This window comes from Pteropus medius, unplaced genomic scaffold (genome assembly GCF_902729225.1).
Source record: "Pteropus medius unplaced genomic scaffold, Ma_sr-lr_union100, whole genome shotgun sequence".
NCBI classification, from domain to species: domain Eukaryota; kingdom Metazoa; phylum Chordata; class Mammalia; order Chiroptera; family Pteropodidae; genus Pteropus; species Pteropus medius.
This window is the reverse complement of record NW_024347788.1, coordinates 3,686,928-3,713,363: the sequence shown is the minus strand read 5'-3', so window position 1 is coordinate 3,713,363 and position 26,436 is coordinate 3,686,928. Positions and strand designations below refer to the sequence as shown.

The 26,436-nt window shown below is 32.3% G+C and overlaps 1 long non-coding RNA gene across 1 annotated transcript in view; it reads left to right on the top strand.

The window, feature by feature from the left end:
* LOC120614447 (uncharacterized) overlaps positions 1 to 14,933 on the top strand; it is a 50,072-nt gene extending 35,139 nt beyond the window's left edge. The window contains exons 2-3 of the long non-coding RNA XR_005655984.1: positions 4,990 to 5,077; positions 14,892 to 14,933. This is a non-coding gene — a long non-coding RNA (uncharacterized LOC120614447). The remainder of the gene's footprint in view (positions 1 to 4,989; positions 5,078 to 14,891) is intronic.
* Positions 14,934 to 26,436: the final 11,503 nt, after the last annotated feature.

The following is a 26,436-nucleotide window of genomic DNA, read 5'->3' as shown; positions in this document are numbered from 1 at the left end:
TCTTTGGTACAAATAAGAGTAGAAATTAAGAGATATCAAAGTCAGAATTTAGTTTGAAATCCTATTGCCTATTCAGTAAATATCAAAACTTTCTATTTCTTTAAGAGATAGTCATGAGTTGACATACTGTATGTCTTTTGAAATGACATCATTATGGAGTAAATGGACTACAATGACTATTAATCCTATATTTTATTTTTTAATGTAATTTTTAAGTGTAAAAAAATACCACTGGAACAATGTCATCATACCATATTGTTATGGTAGATCAAAAGAAAAAGCATAATACTAGTTATAAATGGAACACCTAAGTGAAGATGGAGTATTCAATTAAAAGATGATCAACACTCCAAAATCATTTGGTCTTCTAAAGCTTTATTATAACAACTAAAGTTTTAAGAAGCTTTCATTTTGTTTTGTTTTGACCATCAGTTTATAGCTATTGTTTGGTTCTGTGTTCAACTCCATGCAGTACGAAGACACAATACCCTATTCATACAGATGCCTAGAAATATTTGGATATGATTGATTTCTCTATCTAAAACTAGTTGAAGAGAATCCTAGAAATTTGATATTCTAAAAGAACTCTATCTGAGAGCTATAATAGTCAACAACACAGTTAACACTATTAAAAGATAATTTTCTCAGTTCTGAAATATGAAAAAAGGTTATAATATGTTCTCTTCCATATGTTAGTTGGGACATTACATTAATACTCTTAATTGAAAACAAAGTGAACAAAATTCTTATCTCCTTCACTTGGTGCTTATCTCATTTTAGGCTGAAAATACAAATTCTGTATGAGATCTTCAAGAATATTTTGGAATAACTCAAAACAACAAAAAAGACAAATTAATAAAATTTAATGATATACATTTTATTAAATTTAATGATGTAATGTTACAAATACAATTTAGTGACTACTCATATCATGTAAGTTAATACAAACAAGAGTATAAACACTCATCAGGAGTGTGGCACGAAGTTTAATATGCAAGTAAATTCCCTTAATGGTCAGTGGAGAAGATATATAGACAGCAGTTGTCAGTAATATATGCTGAAGACCCAGAGACCAAGAGAGTTTATGGGATATCTCAGTGTGAAGAAGAGATTGCAATATTATCTACACATGTAGCATTGAGAAGTAGTTTATAGTGTACATAGTTTATACTCTAGAATACAAGCTGAGTATAGTTGTAGGTGTGCATGTTCTGTTCTCTTTGGTAATATTCCATGTCTTTCCTCCCATCATGTGGAAAAATTAGTTTTGCCTCCATTTACTTATTTATTTCAATATTCCTGATCTATTCCTGATGTGTTCATTCTTTTGATTATTTTTTGAATAGTCCTAAAACCTTCCTGGTTCTTTTAAAGTTAAGTAAAATCTTTAACACTATTTCTATATCTGCATGATAGCCATGGTTTTCATTTTTTCTGAAAATCATCTTCACAACAGTCACTCTTTTAGTCAATATCCTTCTGCTAGGGTGCCTTTTCCGCATGAAATTGGAAATAAAGACATCTTAATCCCTTGTGGTGCCCACGATGAAACTGCTTCTTTCTTTCCTTTGGTGTCATAAAGAAAGAGTTAGTCAGAAAACTTTGTTTCTTCTCTCTCTGCACACCCCCGCTCCTTATCTGCTAGCAGAAATCAGCAACAACAAAAAATTTACTAACTACAAATAATAAGAGTGTGGCCTTCATCCATTAGGCATACAAAATGAAAAATAAATCAATAAAAAGATGAACAATTCTTTATTTTGAAATCCTCAGTACTTTCTGGGGAATATTAGAAGTTGGAAATAGAGGTCAAGATCATTAAATCTTGTATCAATGACAACTGTTGCCTGAAACTCCTGGAAAGTTTTGTTGTTGTTATTTTTTTCATTTCTTGATGCTTGATGAGACTCCAGAATAAAGAAAACATCTTCAGTTTATCTCTTCATTAGTAAATACTTCAAATTGAGTATTGAGCAAGTTTATCAAAATATCTAATTGCTTGTAGAAATTAGATGTTTAAATAAATTAGAGACTTCTACAATAATATATTGAGCACTTACTCTATAATATAAAGTTCTAAGTGCTGGAATTACAACCATAAAGAAAACAGAAGAAAATCAAAATAAATAAATATACTATAATATAAAATCAAGTAAGTCTAAATGTTATAAAGAAAAACACAGTATATAAGGGAATATCTATTATGTGTAGGGCAGATATTAAAACCAGGTCATCAAGGAAGTCACTGATAGCATAAAATATGTATAGAAATTCAAATGAAATTATTAAAGGTTAAATTCAATTGCTCTTTCCTGTCTTTATTAGTTCACAAGGGAAGAAATACTGAAAATGATGCAAAGGACCAATTTTTGTCATGCTCCATGATATCATTGAGCTAATCCAACTGCCAATCTCTGATTGATTTCAAAAGATCTCTATGCTCAAATCAGCTCTGCAGAGATGCAGAGCAGAATGACAAATTGACTTAGAGACACTTGACATCCAATATGCTTGATTCAGTTTTTCTGACACAGATGAACATAGCATTTTCTGGGGTTAAAAAAAAAAAAAATGGAGAATTTTCTCTATGGCTCTATTGAACTTGAAGTTATTTTTGCAAGTATTCCCTGTGATGAATTTTCTTAAAAGTAATTAAACAATTCTTGTTTTTCTTCTAATAAAGTGTTATTGAGTGCAAAAGAGAACTCACCATCACATATTTTGAAAAAAGATTTCCATCTACTAAGAAAAGAAATCATTAACTTATAAGCCTAAGGGATATAATTAGGGGCATTTTATATTATTTTATTGTGCAAAAAAATCCATGTGATAGATATAGTTCAGAAATTATTCGTGTGTGTTTTATGTAAATCCATTGACAGCAATAGATATCTGACTGAAAATTTTGTTAATAAGACTACAACTATTATATGAAAATTCAACTTAATCCTTCAAAGACTATAAAAATGTTCCCATATGTCCTTTATTTTAAAAAAGGTGATAATTTAGTCTCCAATCTTAGATAGTCTTCACATCACTGCAGAGTTTTACCTTAAAGAAATGTAAAGGGGTTGAATGATATATAGACATATAAATATCATGTTTCAGTATCTTCTGTGAGTGGGATAGAATCCTTAGATAGCAAGTTTCAAAAGATGCCAGACCAGGTGTTTTATCTTCCCCTCAACCATAATTGTCATCATCTACTATATTTGTTTCCATGAATTCTTCTGGTTTTGAACTGCATTTATGTTTCCATATCCTCACTGACTTACTCTGTTAATAAATGGGCCTTGAGAAACTTGTCACAGTAAGGAACCCCATTATTTGGGACCTAGGATATCAGAAATGTGTTATCAGATACTTTTCACTAATCACAGAAATAAAACAATTTCTTGGAATTCATAGCTAAGACCTATAAAATTGGTGATTAAGATAATTTAAAAAATTGGAATCATTACATATTTTGTAATTATGAATAACGAATAAGATTTTTTTTAAATACATAGATTTACTTGCCTCATTAAACATTGTACTTAAACTTCTCCATAGGTTTTCTTCATCTACATCATTAGATGACATTTGAAAATCAGGATATTAATTATTTTGATTAATTAATTAATTTTTATGGTGACATTGGTTAACAAAATTCAATAAGTTTCAGCTGTACATTTTAACAGTAATCATGTATATAAATTTACATTGTGTGTTCACCTCCCATAGCTAGATTTCTTTCTGTCACCACACATTTGACCCCCTTTACCCTGTCTACCTCTCCCCTCTCTCTACCCGCTCCCTTCTGGTAACCACTAGTCTATAGTTTATGACCATAAGTCTTTGTTTGTTTGTCCTGTTCATTTGTTGCTTTTAGGTTTATATCTCACATATAAGTGATATCATGTGATTTCCAACTTTTTCTGTCTGACTTATTTCGCTTAACATGATTATCTTGCGGTCCATCCACGTCGCAAATGGAAGTATTTCATCTCTTCTTCTGGCTGAATAATATTCCATTATATGTATGTACCACAGCGTCTTTAGACAATCATCTATCATAGGACACTTCAGTTGCTCCCATGTCCTGGCCACTGTGAATAATGCTTCTATGAACATCAGTGTGCAAATATCTTTTCGAATATGGATTTTCAAGTCTTTGGGGTAAAAACCCAGTAGAGGGATTTCTGGATCATATGGTAGATCAATTCTTAGTTTTTTGAGGAACCTCCATACTGTTTTCCATAGTGGCTGTACCAATTTGCAGGCCCACTAGCAGTGTGTGAGAGTTCCTTTTTATCCACATCCTCTCCAACATTTGTTATTATTTGTCCCATTGATTATAGATATTCTAAGAGATGTGAAAAGATATCTCATCGTGGTTTTGATTTGCTTTTCTCTAATAGCTAGCAATGTTGAGCTTCGTTTCAAATATTTGTTAGCCATTTGTATGTCCTCTAGGGAGAAGTGTCTGTTCGGGTCCTCTGCGCATTTTTGATGGATCGTTTGTTTTTTGTTGTTATTAAGTTGTATCAGTTCTTTGTATAATTTGGATATTAGGCCCTTATTTGAGGCATTGCTTGCAAATATATTTTTCTATTTGCATAGTTGTCTCTTTACCTTGTTGACGATTTCTTTTGCTGATCAGAAGCTTTATAGTTTGATGTAGTCCCATTCATTTATTTTAGCTTTAATTGGCAGATAACTGTAATGGTACAAACATACACATATTTTATATATATATAAAATTATATGTAACATATATATTATAATATATATATATATTTTACATATATGATATAGATGTATTACTTGTTCAACATTCTTTCAGTCACATTTTTCTCCTGACATAGCACAACCTTCTATTTCCAGGTTCAGTGTACTTTCCTAAAATAATAGTTATATTAAAAAAAAGACAGGTTGTTGTTTACCAGAAACATTTTATTCTTCATAAAAATGAAGGAATGTTTTCTATCTTGATCTATCTTTGAACAGAGAAATCCTACTGATTTTATGATGAGCTTCAAGAGGCACAGAGCAAGATGAAACAAGCTGAGTGCTACTAAGATCTGTCAGGCTGCAGGTATGATTTGGTTTATCACTACTGTCTCTTAGAAAAGAACAATGCTATATAGTGTTTGGATAATTAATACTATGCATTTCCCTGTGCTTATACTTACAGTGATATTTTTTATGAGTGATTTTCTTATTCCTGATATAAAACTCATGATGACTTGCAATTTTTTTAAATAACATAACCCACTTTTGTGAACTATCATAAGGAAATAACAGAAAACAGAACAAAAGTCATATCTGTTAATTAAGTAATTTCTTGCATTTTTTGTATAAATTTTTATTGGTCTGAAGTACATTTTTATCCATTCACTAAAAAATCTATTGATTCAAGCAACTTTTCTGTAAAATTGACTAGGCTCTTTGTATTGATTGGACTAAACATGGAAGATATAAAAGTGACTTAGATACAGTTTATTCTCTGTGTCAAAATCTGTCCTGGAAAAGAAAAAACCTGGTACATATATAAAGTAGGGCTGATCAGTAGAGCTTTCTGCCATGATAGAATGATTCAGCATCTGTAGTCTACATCACTGTAGCACTATGTGTTATGTGTAGCTACTGGCCATTTGAAATGTGGCTAGTATAACTGATAAACTGATATTTCAATTTTATGTAATTTAACTAATTAAAAATAAATAGCCACATATATCTAACAGTATCATATTGGACAGTGCAGCTATATGACATTTTAAATACTATTATATATATGAAATAAGTATACATCATACATTTTTTAAAAAGGAACTCTTGATTTTTGAACATTTTCCTTTGGACTTTTTTAGAAGATGAGGCTATAACTGAGAATAAAGCATAGAGAATAAAGAAGTTTATACCTAGAAGGGTGAAACAGAAAAAAAAAAATACATACTATGTCTGATGGCAATGACTACTATGAATGAAATGGCTAAAGCAAAGTACAATAATAAAAACTGTCTACAGGGCACTCTTTATATACGGGGACAAGTAAGCCTTTCATGATAAATTGACATTTGAGTACAGACTTCAGCAAAATGAGAGGAGGGAGCTAGATTGATATTTGAAGAAAAATCTTTCAGGATAGATATAATACTGACAGGTATAGAGACTCTGTGACAGACACACTCTAAGAGTCCCATGACACCCAATTTTTGATATCTACACCCTTATATAATCCTGAGTGTGGGCAGAAAGGTTGACTTGCTTTTAATCAATAGAGTAATGAGAAAATGATAGGATGTCATTTCCTCAATCTGTTACAAACGGTTGTAATATCTATCTTGTTAGAAGATTGTCTCTCTGGCTGGCTTTGGTGAAACAAGCAGCCATTTGAAGAGGCTCATGTGGGAAGAAACTAAGGAGTCCTCCAGCCAACAACCAGCTAGAAAATGAGGGCAGGAAGCAGGAAAATTAGGCCCTCAGGCCAGTAGGCTGCAAGAGACTGATTTCTGCCAACAGCATCTGAGTTTTCGAATCAGATCCTTCTATGTCAAGCCTCAGATGAGACTTTCACCACAGCTGACATGTTGATTGCAGTCTTGTGGAGTCTGAAAAAGATGACCCAGTTAGGCCATCCCTGGACTCCTGACCTACAGAGATGGAGCTAGTAAATGAATGTTGTTTTAAACCACTGTATCTATAGTGATACTGTCATGCTGCAGTAGATAACTAATACAAATCTTAAGGAAGGAGTATATTTTGCATATTCTAAAGTAAAATGGTAGTGAATGGGGTCAAAGAGGAAGGAAAACGTCATTTAGAGACAGGGAATTAATTTAATTAAAAAAATTTCGTTTTGATTAAGTGTAAGATTAGAGCCATTTGGAGTGTCTTATTGAGAAGCTTATCATGCTGTGCATTTAGAAAGATCGGTGTAGATACCAAATGAGGAAAAATCCACAGGGAGTCAGACATAGTAACAAGGAGGCCTACTACTTGGGTATTGGAAAAATCTGGATGAGAAATGAATATGGCTTGGATCGGAGTATTAGCACTGAAAGTGGTAGAAGTGGAACAATTCTAGATATGTTTGGAAAGTGTGGCACCAAGGATTTGCTATTACTAGTGAGAGAAAGAAAAAGATTATAATAATCGAAAGGTTTTTGGCTTTCCAGTTTTATATATTAATTCTCCTTGAGCACATCAACTTATGATTTTTATGCAACAATAATTCAAAAAGTATATCTTGAATATTCAATTTAATTGAACCAATATTTAACTGTCTTACTGTATGTCAGGGTAAAGTAAGTGTCTCACTATATATACAAATAATAACAAACTGTGCAGACCTACTAAAATTTATCAACGACCTCATGTATTTATATATTTTTTTTGCTTTTCATGTTTTGATGGGATTTACTAATATAAACTCAAAAGATTTGAGTCATAAATAAAAAGAATGTAAACATATCAAAATGGTTATCACTAAAGAAGAAAAGTATAAAAAACAGATTTTTACTTGTTTATTAGTTTATTAAAATTTTCCAAATAAATGGTTAAAATGTATTCTACATCAGTTAAATACCTAAATAGCTATTTAAGCTTTATGTTTTAAAATAAAATAAATACAGAGACTGAAATTAAATGATAACTGGCCTCATGATTCACTTTTTGTAAAAACAACCAAATAGTGATTATTTAAATATACTAATATTTACATATATGAATACAAAAAAAACTATTTTTAAATGCATAATGCAAACCCATCAAAATTTCAATGCTATTTTTTAAAGATATAGAACAAAAATATTATTAGATTTACATGGGATCACAAAACAAATTGCCAAAGCAATCCTGAGAAAAAAGAACAGGGCTAGAGGTACCATATTGCCTGACTTCAAATTATACTATGAAGTGACAGTAATCATAACAATGTGATGTTGGCAGAAAAACAGAAATACAGGACAATGAAAGAGAACTCAGACTCCAGAAATAATCCCACATACATATGGACAAATAATTTTCAACAAAAGAGACAAAAATATATAATGAAGAAAAGAAAGCCTCTTTAATAAATGGCGCTAGGATAATTGAAAAGCTATATGCAAAAGAATAAAACTAGACTGCTATCTCTCACCATGTACCAAATTTAACTCAAAATGAATCAAACACCTAAATATAGGACACAAAACAATAAATTGCATAAAAGAAAAGTGGGTACTAAACTCATGAATATGAATCTTAGAGAGGATTTTATAAATTTGACCTTAAAGGTAAGGGAAGTAAGCGCAAAAATAAATAAATGGAACTATATCAAACTAAAAGCTTCTGCACAGCAAAAGAAACCATCAATAAGACAAAGAGGCAAATGAATGGGAGAAGGTATTTGCAAACAACACCTTCGATAAGGAGGTAATATCCAAAATTTATAAAGAACTCATACAACTCAATACCAAAGAAACAAATAATCCAATTTAAAAATAGAGGGCCTGAACAGACACTTCTCCCAAGAAGACACACAAATGGCCAACAGACATAAGAAAAGATGCTTAATTTCACCATTTGTTAGAGAAATGCTGATCAAAACCACAATGAGATACCATCTCACACCTGTTACAATGGCTATTATCAATAAGACAAGTAATAAGTATTGGAGAAGTTCTGGGGAAAAAGGAACCCTTATACACTGATGGTAGGAATGCAAATTAGTACAGCCACTAAGGAAAATAGTATGGAGATTTCTCAAAAAATTAAGAATAGAATTACCATATAACTCGTAAAAACCCTCCTCTGGATATCTACCCCCCAAATTTGAAAATATTGATCCATAAAGATATATGCACTCAAATGTTCATTGCAGCAATATCCACAGTGGCCAAGATATGGAAACAACCAGTGTCCTTCGATAAATGATTGGCTAAAGATGATGTGTATATATATATATTGGAACATTTCTCAGCCATAAGAAGAGATGAAATACTGCCATTTGTGACCACATGGATGAGTCTTGAGATAATCATGATGTGACATAAGTCAGATGAAAAAGTTGAGAACCATATGATTTCACTCATATGTGGGATATAAAACTGAAAGCAACAAACGAACAGGACAAACAGACTCACAGACACAGACAACGGATTAGTGGTTACCTGAGGAAAAGGGGAGATGGGAGAGGTAGGTAAGCTTTATATAAAGGGGGTCCAATTCATAGTGGCGGAAGGAGATTTGACTTTGTGTGGTGAACACACAATGCAATATACGTATGACATATTATTGAATTGTAACGATAAAATTTATTAACCAATGTCACCCCAATAAAGTTTATTTAAAAGGTGTATAAACCTTAAACTATATAATTAATTTATTTTTTGGTTTATTTGTATAATTTTGTGTTACTTTTGTTTTTTTTTCTACTTTCCTCCAAACACAGAACATGTACAAAATTTTCAGTAATAGAAAATTAAATAATTAGAATAGTTATATAAATAGAAAATTAGACAAAATAGTTTTTACAAAATAAATAACATCATATTATTTGAAACAAGCTTATTTTAAACCACTCTTCCTAGGCTCATTTCAGCCCTATGACCTTAAACAAAAGAAAAATTGTAGCATTATCTTACTGATAACTTATGAATAGCCTAGGCAGGGCTCATCTTTTTATTAATTGAGAATAGTCTCTTCTTTTATGAATTACGACCTGGATAATGTTAACTTAGTATTTCTTCTCCAAAAGCTCTCAGCACAATACAATATAACAAATACAATATTATTTTAAAAATTATATGTGTGTGTGTGCATGTGTGTGTATATAGAAAAGACTTCATGAATTTATTTCTTTAATAAACATAAAACATTTTCATCTTTGATTTATATAGCACGGTAACAGTTTAAATAATTTACACATGATTGTTGCAGAATAGTTTTTACTTATTTAATAAAGGTGAAGTACATTTGAAACCAAGCATAAACTTATTTGTAGTACAGAGTTTTGAAGATTAATAGCTCTTAAATAAGCTCACATCTTGAGAAAATCAGAGTAATATTTCTACCCATAGTATCTCAGAGACCAGCATATTCATTGACCTAAGAAATATTACGATGGTAGATCCCTAAATCACTGGGCTGTGGATATAAACATATTACTGGTTAGTGTCATGTATTAGATGAGGTTGCAATTGGAGGAATGAATTAGGCAAAATCAGAAATGTGTTAGTGTTCTTTATGCATAAAAAGAAAGTAATAGATGAAATTACTTGTAAAGCATACTTCATGGTATTTTTAAAAGCATTATAAAGTTTCACAGAAATTCAAATAACATCCTTCTAAAAATATTTTTTTAAAAGGTTAATGAGCTGTGTCCCTTTTTACATTTTAAGATCTCCTAAATATAATGTTCCAGTGAAAATTACATATCATATTTCATTTCTCCAGCAATATATGTAATATTTCCAAACCATTATTTGTCTGTAGTATTTTTCTTTAGATTTAGTTCCTTTTGATTTTTAAATGTGCTTATGCATAATGTTAATAGACATCAAGAATTATTGATACTCGATTTAGAACATTAGCCCCATTCATTCCTATTTCTCCATGAAACATGAATCTGTAGAGAAAAAAACATAGGCACAACCATTGACAATGCAATTACATGTTAGGCAGTAAACTAAGTACTTTTCACATGTGATCTCACTTGCAAGTTATAAAATAAAGTGAGAGCATCTGACATCACTGTCAAAGCGTGAATTGGAATAAAAGAGTTGATCGAAAGTACAGCAATGAATACGTGAGGGCGACTCTTTCCTCAAATGTAGTCTATGAAAATTATAATAAACACCTGTTATCTCTGGGCATTAGGTTTGGTCACCTACATTTAAAACAAAAATATCCTCACGTTATACACAACAACATTTAAAATGTACTGAGTTGTATCATCTAGAAGTATAGAAAATTCATAAATTAAATTTTATCGTTTCATAGTATTACCTTCCTAGATTTCCTTGTTGCTCTTCATTCCATGATTAGCTTGGAATATAAGGTCTCATAAATAGGAAATGAGGGAATTAATGGGGTTTAAATATTATCAACAAGACAAGTAATAACAAGTGTTGGAGAGGTTGTGGAGAAAATAGAGCCCTTCTGGTGGCAATGTAAATTGGTGTAGCCACTGTGGGAAACAGTATGGAGGTTTCTCAAAAAGTTAAGAAGAAAATTACCATATGACCCAGGAATCTTTGTTCTGGATATTTACCCCCAAAATTTTAAAACATTGACCTGTAAAGATATATGCACCCCAATGTTTATTGCACTATTATTCATGGTGGCCAAGCGATGGCAACAACTGAAGTGCCCTTTGATGGATGATTGGATAAAGAAGGTGTGGTACATATATACAATGGGATATTACTCAGCTCCAAAAAAGTTGAAATACTGCCATTTGTGACAACATAAATGAATCTTGAGATTATCATACCAAGTGAAATAAGTCAGACAGAAAAAGTCGAGGACCACATGATTTCACTCATATGTGGGATATAAAACTGAAAGCAACAAACGGACATTATGAACAAACAAAAACTCATAGACACAGACAACAGTTCAGTGGTTACCAGAGGGAAGAGGGGAGGGAGGGAGGTGGATAAAGGTAAAGGGATCAAATATATGGTGATGTAAGGAGATTTGACTTTGGGTGCTAAACACACAATGCAATATACTGATAGTGTATTATTGAATTATATACTTAAAACCATTGTAATTAACCAATGTTGCCTCAATAAATTTAATTTAAAAAATATACTAGTTTCTATCAAAATTTCATTAATCTGAAATGCTTAAAAAATGCATTGCTTATAGTTGTAAAAATCATGTAATTATAGATAACATGCAAACAATTTTCTTTCTCTGTAAAATCCAAAACAAGAAAAAAAATGTATGTCATTTAAAGTATCTGAGTTCCTTAAAAGAAGCAGTTAAAATGCATTGCTTATAGTTGTAAAAATCATGTAATTATAGATAACATGCAAACAATTTTCTTTCTCTGTAAAATCCAAAACAAGAAAAAAAATGTATGTCATTTAAAGTATCTGAGTTCCTTAAAATAAGCAGTTAATTCTAACTGTGTTGGTATTCAAGTAAGATTTGTCTCTATCAAAACCATCTCTCCAAGCATATAAGCAAACTAAAATGCCTTCAGTATATATGCCGTTAATGAAAATATGTGATTAGGTATAGGTGTAAGACAACTAGTGCGATAATGCTTATATTGCCATAAAGCATTAAATGCCTAGTGATATTGCTTTTAAAACACTGTATCAAACTAAAAAATGCACATCTGGAGGCACTTCATAGCTCTTGTTACTGTTTTTTTTCCTAAGGTATAAAGAATGTATCATGACTGAACTTTCAACAAAATCAACTCTTATATAATAACCATTACTACTGTTAAGTTTCTCACAAATGTTTAATCTAAATTATATTAGTTTTGTTTCTCCAGAATAGCACAGTCTGGTGATGTTATTTATTTGCACTCAATTACAAGAAACTCAATTTACTTTAGAGTCTGAAGAAGAATTGTCTTCCAGAGTGAAATTATATACAAAAATCAGCTAAGTAGGGAGTTTCAAAAATTAATTGTAAATCTTTCTGTGATGATCTGCTGTTTAGTGACCAAACTATAATTATTGAATCTTTCTCATTTGCTGATGGTATCTCTCAATCTTTTTGGCTACTCCCTAAAGAGACCCGAGCTACCAGTAGCACTTTGATATATTCGCTTAGAAACGTTTTTAGAAAAGTATATTCTCTTACAGTCTAAGTAAAATTCCAGTTTTCTATGAGGAAAATTTGTCCCCTTGATCAGATGCACAGCTTCAGGAGAAAAGAAAGATGCAGACCTTTCCCCTCCACGCCCCAAGTCTACTTGAAAAGGTTGTTTATTGGCTATACAGACGCTATACCTTGATTGCTCTGCTATCCTACTGAAATATTTTAAAAGCCCAAGTTATAATCATTATAGTTAAAAACTACAACAGTGCTGAAGAGATTAATAAGAATTTTTAATCTTTAATATTTTTGTGAGCAAAATCATGATCCAATTTTATAGGTTCATGTATATATACTTACTTATGTGTGGATATTTTTATATAGTCATATAAGGATATCAGAAATTTAATTATATTGTTCAATATAATAAGTGACTACATGTTTTCAGATTTGTATTTTTCATAAAAGAAATAACATAAACCTTAAATAGACAACATTCAAATGTACTTTGTTGGAGCAAGTAATTACTATAGAATGCAGCATCCTTAAAAGACAATTACTATTTAATAACCACAAGTGTACCTTACCTGATAGCAAAAATAAAAAAGAAATCATATACTCAGTAAGAAGCCAGAAGAGAGAGTATGCATTTGCCACTCAGTACTATAATGGACTGTACTTACCATAGCCACCCAAAGAAGAAAGCTTATGATTGCCCACTATCAACTACTAATTCTGAAAAATAGACATTGTGATTAACAGCTCCCCGCGAACCTCGCAAGGAACCATGATTCACAGGACAATAGAGCTGACATATTTGTCATGCCTGTGATGGTCAGTTATTAAAAATATAAAAAGAAAGAACTAGGACTAAAAAATACTGCTGCCTCTTCTGTCAATTTATGGCAATTTTCAGTCTTTTTAAAAACCATCTTTTTTGTGGAGTCTAACCAGGACCATCATTTTCCAAATGGTGTATCAGGAATCTAGCTATAACATTCTTTCCCCTGTATGTGTAAAAGAACTAATCTTGCTATTTGTCTTGTTTGATTGTTTAAGCCCATTTTCAAGCCGCCCCCCCACCAAAAAAAGATAAAACCCAAGTCCTATTTGAGAGTTCCAATTGTAGTTACAGGTATTGGAAGGAAATAACTTAGAATTTAGTCATCATTACAAAGAGCAACAGGATGTCTCACAGAGGAGTTAGAGAAAGCTGAAAGTGACATTTTGATACTAAAACAGAACAACTCTTTCAAGCAACAGCACAGGACAGAATCAATCTAGGCATGAGAATGACATAGTGCTAGATATTAAAATGTGTAATTATAGTCATTTAAAAAGATAATTTTATCATCATGAGCTCAAAATAAAATTTGTTCTAACTTTTTGGCCAGTCATAAATAACCTCTTTAGGTTATAGTGTCATCTGTGAAGGTGCTTCCTTTAACATAACACAGAAAATGGTTTTAGAAAGGAAATGACAGTACAGAAACCATGTGTCTCTAAAGGAAAAAAATACATTAGACTTAAATTTTTCAGATGTCAAATTATTTCATGTTTTAAAACTAATTTATTTTTTAAAAAACTTGTTTCAAGAAATAAGGCTAAAATTAAAGATTTCCCCTTTATCCACATAATATTTAATAATCAGAAAATGTTTATTTTACATACATTAGCATATTTTATATAGTTATAAGTCACAGCCATAATATTTTACTTGGTTGTATGTTTTTTTCCCCCATAAAAGCAATAAGCAACACGTTTATGTTGCTAAATGAATATTCTTGTTTGTTTTAAGACAGCTCTGATTGATTGCTTGTATTTGCTCAATTTCTATCTGGGCAATAAAGATCACCATCTTCGTTTTCTCTATGAACTTGAATTAATTTCATTTCAGTTAAAAGTAAATTAAGGTTAAAAATGAAACAAAAAAATTCAGGATTATCTTTTTCTTCAAAGTATTCATAAAACGTGTTTTAAAAGAATAAAAATTTTCTGCCTCTCTCCCTCTAACTAGTTCTTTTCAATAGCTACAGAATGTCAAATTCACTGACAGTCAAGAATGGTAAACATTGAACTTTAGGAGATTTCATTGGTGTTTTGTTTGTCTGCTTGCTCTTTTCTGTATTGTTATGTAATTACAGAAAAACAAGCCAGTACACTAAAGCCAAGTATCGGTTCAGTCCTTAGTTTTTAGTTTGTGCAGGACTTTCTTCTGCGATGACCACATTCAGAAGTTCATCCTCAACAGGTGTGTTTGTCTTCTCTCTCTCTCTCTCTCTCTCTCTCTCTCTCCCTCCCTCTCCTTATTTTTAAACAATTAGATTCATTGTAAATGCAAATACAGTATGGAAAGATCCCAAGTACCCCCCACCGTGTTTTCCACAATGATTATATCTTATATAACTAGAATCTAATATTAAAAACCAGGAAATTAACATTAGTAAATGTGTAATGTATAGTTCTATGCAGTTTATACCATGTACAAACTCATGTAAGCATTATTACAAGCAAGATATGTAACTATTTCATCACTCCAAAGATCTCTCTTTTGCTACCACTAAATATACTTTCCCTCTACCATCCCTAATTCTTGTCAACTACTGATTTACTCTCCATTTCTAAATACATTATTTTGAGAATGTTGTATAAATGGAATTATACAGTATATGACCTTTTAGATTGGCTTTTGGCAGTGAAGATAATGACCTTGAGATCCATCCAAGTTGCTACATGTAATAGTAGCTGACTCCTATATTTTTCTGAGTTTCTCATGGAATGTCTATACCACAGATCAGATAACCATTTACCCGTTGAAGGGCATTTTGGTTGTTTCCTGTGTTTGGCTATTGAGTATGAATAAGGCTGCTATAAACATTAGTGTACAGGATTTTGTGTGACTGTGTTTCATTTCCATGGGACAAGTGCCCAGGAGTGCGATTGCTGAATTGTACAAAAGTGTTTGTTTTCCAGACTGGCAAACTGTCAGAGAGCTGTTCCAATACCCATTCCGACCAACAATGCATGAGAGATCCAGTTGCTCTGTATTCTTGCCAACATTTGGTGTTGTCACTATTTACATATAAACAAAAAATCTGCCTTATCCGTTACCCAGAATATACAAGCATGTGTGTGTGATGTGCCACTGAGTTGTCTCTGACTCCCTTCTGTTGACCCTATTCTATGCACTGAGTTGTCTCTGACTCCCTTCTGTTGACCCTATTCTATGCATGAATGATGTCTAGTGACCTGTCCTCAGAACCCCTGTTCAGCTCCTGCAGACTCACGCCTGCGGCTTCTTTAATGAAATCAGTCCACCTCATATTAGTTCTTCCTTTTTTCCTACTACCTTCTATGGTCTCACGATTATTGTCTTTTCTTATGAGATGTCTGAAGTAGGACTTCAGTTTTATCCTTGTTGCTTCCAGTGATGTTTCAGGCTTAATTTGCTGTCGGACCCACTTATTCATCTTTCTGGTGGTCCAGAATATCAATCAAGCTTCCCTCCAACACCCTATTTTAAGTGAATCCGTTTTTTCCCCTATCAATCTTCCTCACTTTCACATCCATAGATAGTAATTGGGAATAAAGGGTGTGGGTGATCTTAGCCTTGGTCTCTAACAACACATCTTTGTGTTTGGTGATCTTTCCTAATCCTTCCGTGCTGCCCTTCTAGGTCTCAGCCTTCCCGCTCTTGATTTCTTGGCTGAGGTCTCTATTCGAATTCATGACTAAAACAAGGTAAGCCAAATTTTTAATAATCTCAATGTCTTTATTGTCTATGTTAAAGTTGTGTGTTTCTATGGTAGTCGTGAGTTTTGTCTTCCTGATGTTCAAATGCAGTCCTGCTTTGGCACTTGCTTCTTTCACTTTCATCAGAAGTCATTTCAAACAATTGCTCCTTTCTGCCAATAAGTTGCTGTCATCTACACATCTTAAGTTACTGATATTTCTTTCACCAATTTTCAATCCTTTTTCCTCTGAGTCTAGCCCAGTTTTTCCTGTATGTTCTATGCACAGATTAAACAAATAGAGAGATAAAAATGCATCCTTTTCTGACAACTTTGCTTATAGAAAATTATTCTGTCTCTCCATATTCGGTCCTGAGAGTGACTTCCCATCTATAATACAGATTATACATCAGGACATTCAAATGCTGAGGCACACCCATGTCTTTCAGAGCAGCCCATAGCATTTCAAAATTAACACAGTCCAAAGCTTTATTTCAGTCTATACGGCAGACATAGACCAGCCTTCTTCTGAAATTCTTTGGAGCATTTCAGTATCCAGTGAAAACTCACAATTAGATCTCGAGCACTTCTTATTTCTCTGAATCCAACTTAAATATCTGGCATCTCTTGCTCCATATAACATAGAAGCCTTTGTTGCATTACATTGAGCATCACTTTACTTGCGTGGGAAATTAGAGCAATGGTCCTATAATTACTATACTTCTTGGCATCTTCTTTCTTGAAGATTAAGAGGTAGTTTGAACATTTCCAATCTGTAGGTCATTGTTTCATATTTATAGATGTTTTTGTTAGGATTTTGACAAATGCAGTCTCTGTAGCTTGAAATAATTCTATCAGTATAAACATAGAGAAGAATAATTACTGCATACTTTAAATACATACTTTGTAGTGATTTATTAAGTACTTTAAGTTAAAATATAACTATTCTATTATTATAAATTACTGTCAGTGGAAAAAACTTCAATGGTATACATAGATTGAGTGAAGTTTTTATGCTTATAGCCAGAAAACAAAAATTAGTTATATTTACTATTTGCACACAGCGATACATAAAATTACATCACTATGTTTACTTAAATAAAACTTTGATTCTGAAATTATTCCACTCTCTCCTGTGACATGAAATTTTGCCAATCATGAGTCTATTCCATTATAAAGTTATGCTCTAAAGATTGAAATCGTAAAGTAAAATAAAATTCCCTGAAAAAAAAATTGTTTTTAACCCCACACTTCCTCTCTTTAATATCTCATTATATTCTTAACAGCAAAAACATAGACATTACCGTCCATAGTTTTTCTCTCAACTCTTTCACCTTTAACTAATTGTACTCTGGCCCCACCTGCTTCACTGAATTGCATTAATTATGAAAAGTATCCCTATCACCCACTCCAATGTTCATTTCTATTTTCTTATCTATTTAATCTCCCACTTGACAAATGAGTTTGATACATTTTCCCTAATGCGCCTCATGAAACATTTTCTTCTTGGCTTTTTTGACGCCATACTCTTCCTGTCTTTCTCTTTATTTCACTCACTATTCACTTTTTAATATTATTTCATAGCTCTTTTGCTAATATTCTAATATTTGGAGGTTCAAGGATGTGTCCTTGTTCTCTTTTTCTTATCTATAAAAATGAAAGAAAAGGACAATATTATATTCCTACATCGAGGAATATAAAAAGTGGACTCTAAAATCAATATGGAAATGCAAAAAGATAAAGATATCCAAAATAATCTTGAAAAGTAGCACACATTCCACATAGATGGCATTGAACAATAGTTGCCCGTTGTCCAGAGTGATGGTTTTAGTGAGTTGGTGTTTGCTTTGTATTATCTTTGTAAGCAAAGGTAAAATTTGATTCTGGGAAACAAGAAAGCACTTCACTATATCAGGTGGGAAACATATTGTTTCCACAAGAACATAGTTAGGTAAATTCATATAAAAATTGGTCCCTGATCAGAGGATCAACTATTTGCCATCTTCGAATCTCCATTTCTCTATTTTTTCAACATTCGAATACTGCGAGTTCTCCAGAGAACATTATTCTGACTTTTCTGTTCCCTCCAGGCCCCTTCTGTATCCTTCCCTCTCCTTTCTTCCCTTTCCCGCCTTTATCTTTTCTATTATCTCTATTTTCCTAGGTGACTTCATCCAATTTTATGGCTTTAAATGCTATTCTTATGCTAATTTCCATCTCCTGCTCAGTCCTTTTCCATAAATGTCACAGCCTTCCCCTTTTATCTCCTACAACTTTTTATCGCTCTATTCTTACAATTTCTCAAGTCCATAATCTTGAAGTATTTCTTAAATCATCTCTTTTTCTCACACTACAAATCCAGTCCACTTGCAAATTATTTTTGGCACTACCTTCAAAATATATTATGGATCCAGGCACTCATCTCCCCCTCATCTACTAACTCTTGAATAATCTCTCACAGATTATTTCAATAGCATCCCCTCTGGCCTGCTAACTCTACTGTGCCTCCCCTCATTGTCTGTTCTTCACAAAAGAGTCAGATCTACTCATCTAAGTTATGTCACTTCTTTGATCAAAGCTCAGTAATTTTCCCATGACTCCAAAAGTAAAAGACAACATCTTTATATTGGTTCTGACCACTGATCTCATCTCCTATCTCTGAGCATTTTGCTTACCATCTCCAAGGTACTCTGACTTTCTTAGTATTTTCTGATCGTGCTTTGCACTTATTATTTCTTTTACCCAGCCAAGAGTGTATGTGTGTGTGTGTGTGTGTGTATATGTTTATGTGTGTGTATGTATGTATGCATGAATGTGTGTGTGTGTGTATATGTATATACACACAGAGAGAGAGATGGACAGAGAGAGACAGAGAGGCAGAGAGAGTTGCTATATTCTCAAGACAGACAGATTTATATATAATTTGAAAGGAGTTATCTCTGTTACTGGGGTCCCCAGGAGAGAGAATGCAAAGAAGAAAGTCAGGGGCCCAGGCTGCCAGGGTTGCAAATCCAGGCTCTTAAAATCCTGTGGTGGTACTCTAGTGGCTGTTACCAAAGGATGGAAAGAAGATAGATATGGGGTTGGAGAGGCACACAAAGAAAATAAAAGAATAAGAAAAGAAAAAAATATACGCACACACATATATGTACATGTATGTATGTATGTACGTATGTATGTATATATGTTTGGCTTGCTTTTTAAATTCTCTCATGGCATTCATTCTCTTTGGATTCTCTGACCACTTTACGTAAAACAGTAACCCCCTCTGCCAATTTCTGATACTTTCTATCCCTCTTTATTAGTCTTAGTTCTTTATCATAACACTTATCATCAAATGACATAAAATATATATATTTGATTATATACTCTTGTTTGTCAATCTCCACAAAAATATAAGCTCTAATGGAGAAGGGCATTAGTTGTTATATTCTCGACCTAAAATAGCACTTGGCACGTAGTAGGCACTCATGAAATATTTGTTGGGTGAATTACTTCTTTCATCTATTATGTGAAATTAAAAGCTAAATTACAGATCGTCAGTGAAGTTTAAATTATACCTTTGTTATATGATGAATGATCAACGGATATTAGTTTCTTTCTTTTACTCTATGAATTGCTTTGCATTCATATTTTATGAATAATATTTATCAAATATATGTCTATAACAGTTTTACTACCATTGCGAATTTGCTACCACAGGAATTCAGGCAATGTGAATTATAGAGAAATTCTCGTTCTCCATATTCTGAAAAATATCTGCTGCCATTGCCCATCTCTTTAGGTTAGCTTCTTTTTGTCTCATCTGTACAGTGGCCATGAAGAGATTTAGCTCTTTGATTGACTGAATTCTACCAGAGGAAAAAAAATCTTAAAATTATTATTTTTTAATTTCCCTATGGTTTGTTTTATTGTTATTGTTTGTTTGTTTTTAATAACCAGCTGTCAATTTTTTATGGCCATTGAAGAATGGAGTTTGTTTAAACATAACACATGTACTGTAGTTTAGGCTTGACTTATAGTAGTTCTCAACTCTCAGATAAAACCATTTAAACATAAACTGGGACTGCATGTCTGAATACGGAATTTCTCATTTTAAATATCTAATACCTACCTTCGTTCTGTTATATATAGTGGGCCCAGTTTTTTCTTCTATTTCTGTGTCCTATAATTAGTTTTAACTATTTTAATTATTTTTAACGTGCTCTTCATTTTAAAATTATCAAAATTGAAGATATTTATTGTGTCTTGTATTTATGCATCATTCTTTAATTGACTAGACAAATATTTACTGTATGAGTCCTCACTATATTATGGATTTGGAATGCTCAATTGAACAAAAAAATGCCTCGGCTTTAAATAATTTACATTCTGTTGAAAAGAAAATAAAATGGTGCTGCACAGAAAATAAAATAAACAAAATGAAAAGGCAAACTACAGAATAGAATATATTTGCAAACCATGTATCTCATAAGGGGTTAATATTCAAAATATATAGTCATATAACTTAATAACAAAAATAACAAATCATCTGATTGAAAAATAGGCAGAGGAACTAACTAGACATTTTTCCAAAGAAGATATACAAATTACTAACAGTTATATGAAAAGATGCTCAAAATTACTAATCATCAGAGAAATGAAAATAAAAACCACAAATATATATTATATCATCCTGTTAAAATGGCTATCATCAAAAAACAAAGGCTAAGTCATGGTGAGGATGTGGAGAAAAGGGAACCCTTGTGCACTGTTGGTGGGAATGTAAATTGGTACAGCCACTATGGAAAATAGTATGCATGTTCCTCAGAAAAATTAAAAATAGAACAACCATACGATTCGACAATTTCATTTCTTCCTATATATTTAAAATAAATGAAAACAGGGTCTTGAAGTAATATCTGTACATTCATGTTCATTGCAGCATTATTCACAAGAGTCAAGATAAGGAAATCACCCAAGTGACCATCAACAGATGAGTGGATAAAGAAAACGTATTATATATATATATATGCAATGAATTATTATTTAGCCATAGAAAGAAGGAAATCCTGACAATTGCAACAACATAGATGGACCTCGAAGGCACTATGTATGCTATGTGACGTAAACCAGCCAGAGGAAAACAAATAATGTGTATCACTTACATGTGGAATATTAAAAAGCTGAATTTGTAAAACAGAAAGTAAATGTTGGTTACCAGGGCTGGGGGGGTCGGAAACAGGAAGGTTCCAGTGAGAAGATGAATAAGTTCTGGGAATCTAATGCACAGCATAGTGATTATAGTAAACGATACTGTGTTATATCCCTGAGAGTTGCTAAGAGAGTAAATCTTAAATGTTCTCACCACAAAAAAGAGAAATGGTAATTATATAGCATGATAGAGATGTTAGCTAATGTGGTGGTGACCATATTGCAATACATAAGTATCAAGTCAACAAATTGTTCACCTTAAACTTAAGACAATTTTATATATTCCAATAGAGCAGGGGTGGGGGGCGGAGCAGGCAGGGTGAGCAAAAAGGAAAAAAAATGGGTCAATTATTTAAAAAAACAAAAGAATTACTTGTAAAAACCTACAAAAGGGCCACGTTCATAAGAAAACATGGATATGAGATAAAAATTATTTAAAAAAACAGAAGTGTTTTTATTTTTTTTTCCCCTTGAATGGAGTATCATTTGTGTTCAGTAACAGATTTAAATTTTAAAAGAATCAACAACAATTAATAGAGAAACCTATTTGGGGAAAGGATAATTCCATACAGGAGAACCAACATATACAGAAAAAATGGGGATCTTTGGACAGGTTCCCACTACGTCCATTTTATTTTGGCTGGTTTATATAGTAAGAATAACAAAAGTTATAATAGTTATTTGTGGCATTCCTAAATGTTTTGATTCCTAGCTTTGCCTCACTCCAGTCAGATTGCCAATTCTATTTGTTTAAAGTAATTTTCATGGGAAGCGGTAACTACATTTATTATTAATTTTTTTTTACTAATCATTTATACTACTCTTAAGAGTAATGGCCATGTTTGCCATCTTATTCTTACACAGAAAATAAACGTGTTTAATATTGAAGGAAATTATAAGAGTCAGAATCAAAGGCTTGAGAGGATGTTAATAGCATGATACTAATATGTGTTGTGATATTGTTTTTAATATTTAGTTAAATAAGTAGAAATAAAGATTCAAATGTATGTAAATTATAATCCCTTCACTTGTGTTTACAAAGGAAGAAAGAACAGAAAGAAGCAAAGAAGGAGGGAGGGAAACAAGGAAGGAAGGAAGGAAGGAAGGAAGGAAGGAAGAAGGAAGGAAGGAAGGAAGGAAGGAAGGAAGGAAAGAAATATACTGCCATTTATTAAAATCAGGACAGTGAGAATATTCTCACAAAATTATTTGAAGACTAAATGACTAGAATGACACTTCTATAGAATAGAGAAAGAAGGAAAGAAAGCATGCTAGTTTGGTCTTTTTTTTTTTTTATCAGATCAACTCAATGAGCAGTTTTGCCTGAATTAGCTGATTTTTTGTTTTGTTTTGTTTGTTTTAGAAGACTCTAGGCATCTTTGGAATGTAGGTTCATTGCGCTTTCACTCAATTCCTGCTATTTTCACTTCTGGATTCCAGTATCAGAAAAGTGGTCTCTTAAATAAAGTATAACTTGATAATATTTATCTATTCTGTAAACAAACGTTTTTTAAGCACTGGCAAAGTGCCAGACACATTTCATTGTACATAGTGGTGGATAAAACAGGCTGTATTTTGAAATATTAATTTTAAAGTTAAACACTTTTAGGACTCGAAGAGAGTCCTTTCTAATGGGGAATCTGTAGGTTCTGAGGGGAGTGATGGAAGAATTATTTGGGACTGATCTTTTTCCCCTTTTCTCTTTAATAATGCCATCCATGTTATTTGTGGGTCTCCATGACATTTTAGAAGTGATTAATTAACAATTTCATTAGGCGCTAGGCTGGCTACCTGCAGGTGATATCAAGGCTCAGTCTTGTTTTTAGAGATTTTACATTTATTTTATTAATATAGTATCTATCTGTGTGAAGAAAAAAATAATTTTCTAGGTATAGACTTTAAAAAAAATAAAAGTATAGTTCATAAAAGTAGTTGAAGTTGTAAATGAGGAAATAAAACTACTTTTCATGCAACAATTTATTTATTTTAATAAATAAAAGTCACCTCTGTTCATTGTAGTGAATTAAATGACCTTACCTAACTAAAATTTTAATTCTCATTTAACAGGAAACTTGTGAAAATTTAAACTATTCCCTGCTATGCACTATTGCTATTTGTAAGGTGACTAAATATAGCTTACACACAAATCCCTTATTTGACAAAAATTATGGCTCCTGTAATTTCTTTTCTAGACAGCCAGAAATCTTGAATATTAGGTTAAATATTTTAAAATTATGAAAATAACTGAATTGAGATCAATCTAAAATATTGTTTCTAAGATTAATATTGCTGAATCCTCAAATATATTAGGTTAGTGTTTAATGATTTTAGAAACAGTACTAGATTTTCTCTAAATTATAATTTAGTGTTGCATGAGTTGTGAAAACACCTTTTTGCAGGTCCCCAAAACAGTCAAGCACAAGAAATACAACAATACTTGAGTTGTTAAAATCCCCTCCTCCCTAGAATTCGATAGTCTGATTTCACTCTTAAATGATTATTATAAAAACAGTGCAGTGAAAATATTAGGGAAAGATTTAATTTGTTTTTACTTTTGTAAACTTTTGTTCATTAGTTCTATTTAACATATAGTTTAGTGATTGTTGTAACTATCTACTAAATTAAATTTTGTTTGTTTGTTTAGGTACTGACAACCTTTTAGTAGACAAACTCATCCTGATTCTCCTTAAGATATAAGGGAAGATTATTGCAAATCAACATACAGAATTGCTGAAATAAAATTTATAAATTAAGGAAAGAATTTAAAAAATATTTCTGTAAATATATAGAAATGAAAGGCTTTCTTGAAATTATTTCTCAACGACTGTCAGAAGCATTGACCATGTTAGGGTATCTACTGTTTTTCAGTTCAGTTTTTCCGGTCTCTATTTGTGCATATTTAGGATGAGATTTGTTTCACAGCTTTATTATTTCAACAAACATTTATTGAGCACCTTTGTCCTCAAAAATCTCCTAATTGATACCAAAAGAAAAATGTAATGTCATATATATAATGTAGCTGAAAACAAACTTTGGCGAAGGTGGCACAGGGTGGCTCAAAAAAGGAAGACTTGTTGATGTGCCTCAGGTTTGGAACTGGGGCTAAGGGCAGCTTCACAAAGAAGAGAATAGAATGTGAAGTAGATATGCAAAAATGCCATCTGCCTTATCAGAGCAAGAAGGACTACTTTAGGAGGATAGAGGACAGGCTCAGAAATCTCCTTAACTTCATCGTTTATTGCCTTATATATCTCTAGTGTATTTCTGACCTGGTAGGGGGAAAGTGAAAAAAAAAAAAAAAGAATCACATTAAAATAGTCAGGTAAAGCATGTCTCCCAGTATTAACATGTTTTCTTAAGATCTTGAAGTAACAAGAAGGCTTATAGAATAACCTTAATTCTCTCACTTCCTACACCTCAATATACCATAGCCTCACACAAAAGAATCGCCATGGTCTCTGGTATTTTCAGCATCCTCCCACATTTGTTGCTCCACTCTTAATCACTATAAAGCATGTTTATGGGAGGCTAAATTGTTTTATTTGAATAGATTGTGCCTTTATCCCCTCGCCAGAGTGAAGAACTCTATTTCTCCAAAATCTAATGTGTGAAATGAAACAGTTACACAGACATTAAAATGACACAGACATCACCTCCACCATCCCACCCAGATTACCCCTTTGATTAAAACAAAAACAAAAGCAAAACAAACAAACAAACAAAAAAACAAGAATATATAAACTGTTAAATATACCGTTTCAGAACAAATAGGAACTGGAAAAAGGCATACTTGGAAGAAGTGCCTTTTTCCTGGGATTGTAGAACATTAATACACAGTAATGTCTTAGTTGTCCAACATGGGGAACTGGAAGAAACTCAAACAAGGACTGGGGAGAATTGAGCTTCCAAGAGAAAGTGGGAAAAAAAAGTTCCACTGAAGTACTCAAATTGAAGGACTCAGCCAAGAGAGTAGTTATAAAGTCGAGGCTATTAAAACAAGAATTCCGCCTATCTTAAATCATTAAAAAACAGAATAGGAGATTAATAAATAAGATTTACAAAATTAGGCAAATTGGCAGGGAGGGTGAGAAGACTCAGTCAAGGCACGAGAAGCAAAGGAGAAGGGAGTAAAACAGAATGACATTCTTTCATTATATTATTGTTACCTGAAATTTGGTTAATTGGAAAAGAGTATATAATATAAAGGGGTTCACTACACATCACCCCAAATGTGCCACTCTGGCATATTGACTATCTTGAGTTCAAGGCACTTGAAAAGCAGCAGACGCAGGAAAAACTGACCTTCTTCTCTTCTCTTCTTAAAATCGGGTGAAATGTCCATCGGAAGATGCACTTTCTATACCAGAAAGAAGGTAGTATTTTTACCATCAAGGATAGGAAGTTGAAACCAAGAGAATTCTGTACAGATGTTAAAATAATTCTTATCTTCCTATAGCCTTCCCATGTTGTTTAGTTACTTTTTCACAGTTGCATCTCTTTGTTCACCTTGTGACAAGGATTTAGGTTTTGCCACTTCTTTGGGTCTTCATTTCCTTAGGAAGGCTCTTGGACCACATAAAACATATTAAATAAATGTATATGCTTTTCTCCTGTTGATCTATCTTATGTCAGTTTAATTCTCAAGGTTAGCTGAAAACACTAACAAGGTCGAGGTTAAATTTTGCCTCCCCTGCAAATATAAGAATATGACTATGAATATTAGAATCAGGTTATCTCTGGCTCTTATATTTATTATTATTATTAT